Raw genomic sequence first — 3,299 nt, 5'->3', positions numbered from 1 at the left:
TCAATTTCAAGCCTGGCTTCTCGTTGTTCTGGTGTTTCCGCCTTACGCTTCTGGATGTGTCTTAGTCTCCTCTTCTCTCGATCGGCGGCTCGTTGTTCCTCAGTCATATTCAAACGGCGTCTTTTTGCTCTTCGTGCCTCTCGAGCATCGCGGTTGATTATTGATTTGCGAGGAGCCATTATTTCGGTTATCACTGAAACATAAAAAAGTCATTTTTAGTTTTATTTATAATCATGCTCTACAATTATAGACAACTAGCAAACCCGGCGAACTTTGTTTCACCACCATATGGTTTCATTTTATGTAATAGAGATGGGTAACTCACTCCGGAGTTATCACTCCGATACAACTTCTCCCTAGGAGTGAATCCGAGTGGAGTTGTCTCACCGGATTTGTCATATCCGACTTCCCTAAACTAGTACTAAATCTGTTACTGCGTTGTTGCTTTGGGAAGGAAGCTGTCGCTTTCTCGTCTCACAGGCAGTTTTATGACCTTTTAGGTATACGGTTTTTTTCAGAAAATATTACTTCAAAGATACAGAACAATGAAATCGTGCTTAAGTGTGAATAGCTCCAATGTATAATTTATTGAATAGTGAGGGGACTTATTTCTAGCCACGACAATCTTTGGCCGTGAATGACGGCAATCAGGAATATACACACCGAAAAATACACGAAACAAAATACATTTAATCTGGTTTTTCCATAGCCTGAAATAACAATACTTTAGACTGCAAAGTATATCAGTGACGTCAATAGTATTTAAGAAAAAATTAGAAAGCAGAAGTATTATTTGGTGAAAATATTTTATGATTAATGTTTTGCTTTTATCACAAAGTTTACTAAATTATTTTTATATAAAATTAATCGAAAAAAAATTACGAGTCATTGAGACGATCATGTGGTCGACCGAAAAATGTTTAAACTCGTCATTTATTTGTGAATTTTTTAGAAAAATTATATTATTGATATTTTTTAATTTTATTTTATTCATGAATTTTAATTTCAAAAAATTAAATGGTATTTGACAAATCCTTAGATGCATAAAATTTAATGCATTATGAACACATTTGTATCGAGTATTTCGGTTTCAAAGTTGTGGGAGTCGTGGAGTTGTTAAGCGGATCTAACTCCTCCCTGAAGCGGAGTCAAATCCGAGTCGATCCGGCTTCGGATATGATAAGCCCATCTCTATTATGTAACATTTCGTTTGGCGATTAAATAATGAAGAAAAAAAATTTTGTGTTTTATATTTAAAAGAAAAAAATTTACTACATTTCACAACAGTAATGAATTTATTTCGATTACAAAAATGAAGTGTTATTTTTAGTCAGGGGCGTAACTCCGCCGTATCAAAAATACGGGGCCCCCGAGCCAGGGAGGGGGGGCAAAGAGCGCAAGCAGAAAGCAAAACAACAATTTTTAAAAAAATTGAATAATTTTAACGTAGTTTGCATTTCTTTTTGTTATCGAGAAGTATTGAACTTCAACTTGTAAGCTAACGCTTTAAGAGAATTTATTCCTGCTGCAATATTTCTGCAAGCTCTAGCAATCAATTCAATTAGTAAAGCTTTTGCACATCCGATAAGTCAACATTCTTGTGTAGATATGAACAAATATATAAAACTAATCCAGTTTATACATTCTCCATCGAAAATTGGAATTTGGAATTTTTATAGTTATATTTATAACATTTTTAACTACCCGAAGGAGAAGTTTATGTTTTCATAAAAAAAACCTAATCGCTAATTTTATGTTTTCTCGGCGTTTCAAACCATTCTGTATCAAACCGAATGAAATTAGGAAAAAGTATGTGTGCGTGTGTGAACAGATTTTTTTGCCGTAAATCGACGTTTTCTCAAAAACAGCTGGACCAATTTCAAAAATTTGAAAGCATTTGATGTATCTCGATGAGGACTAGCATTTATCAATTTTGCGCGACGATTAGCCGAGCCTTTTCTTTGTATTAGGTGCGCAACTAAGTTCTCGCTGTTTGTCAGTATATGGCTCTACCAGTAAGGGTTGGTCGATTTTGACAAATACAAAACGTCATGAGCCAAGCTTAGACATATGGCAAACAAACTGATGCGACACATAAGTGATTTAGTTTTTGCATTATATACTTCTGATCAAATGAAAATGTCTAATGTTATGCCAAATAATCGCCATTTGCGGGAAGTGTTGATTTTCTTTTCTCATTCGAAAAAAAAACGGCAGCTCAAGTGCATCGAGAGTTACGGAAATGCTACTTTGGGCGAATCAGCATGTCGTGATGGGTTTTGTCGCTTCAAAAACGGCGACTTTAATGTTGACGACCTTCCTAGTAAAGGAAGGCCAAAACCTTCAAAAACGCTAAATTGAAGGCCCTGCTCGAAGAGGATTCGTGCCAAACTTAAGAAAATCTTGCTTCAGAATTAGGAGTCACCCATCAAGCCATTTCCAAGTGATCACATGCGTTGGGGAAGATTCAGAAGTAAGAAACTTGGGTACCTTGTGAGCTGAAGCCAAGAGACGTCGAGCGTCAATTTTACGTCTGTGAACAACTGCAGCAAGAAAACCTGTGAACCAGTGGCAAGAAAAGAAGGGTTCTTTATCAAACCGTCACAGGTGATACAAAATGAATGCCAAATTGGCTAAATTGGCCAAATATTCACTACGAAGGTTATGCTTTGCATATGGTGGGACCAGGTCGGTGTTATTTATTATGAGCTGTTGAAACCGAGCAAAACTATCACTGGAGACTGTATTCAACTCAATTGATGCAATTTAACCGAGCACTGCGCGAAAAACGGACACAATACGAGTGATTTTACTGCATGGCAAAGCTCGGCCTCACGTTTTCAAGCCCCTTAAAACTTATTGGGAACGATCAAATAAAAAGTCCTACCCCACCCGCTACATTCCCCAGATATTGCACTGTCCATTTTTTACATGGTCCGTTCGATGGCACATGGCCTGGCTGATCACCGGTTCAACTCATATGAAGACGTCAGAAAATGACTTGGTTCGTGGATAGCCTCAAAAGACGGACTTTTCTGGCGCCAAGGTATTCGAGCTCTGCCAGAAAGATTGGCTGAAGATGTGTGACAATATCTTGAATAAATCCATATGTAAGAGTTTTTATATAATAAAGTTACATTTTCATCGAAAAACAGCGAGAACTTAGTAGCGCATCTAATAAATAAATGATCCTTTAATTTTATATATTTTTATATTTTGTAAAACAATTTTTCTTTGAAGGAGGCCTCCAAACAAATTTTGATACGGAGCCCCGCCAAGACACGCTACGCCCCTGTAAT

The sequence above is a fragment of the Ctenocephalides felis genome, unplaced genomic scaffold (assembly GCF_003426905.1).
Source record: "Ctenocephalides felis isolate EL2017-DRISC unplaced genomic scaffold, ASM342690v1 CF-g0.4_SCAFFOLD_00845, whole genome shotgun sequence".
Lineage (NCBI taxonomy): Eukaryota > Metazoa > Arthropoda > Insecta > Siphonaptera > Pulicidae > Ctenocephalides > Ctenocephalides felis.
This window is presented reverse-complemented; position numbering follows the sequence as displayed.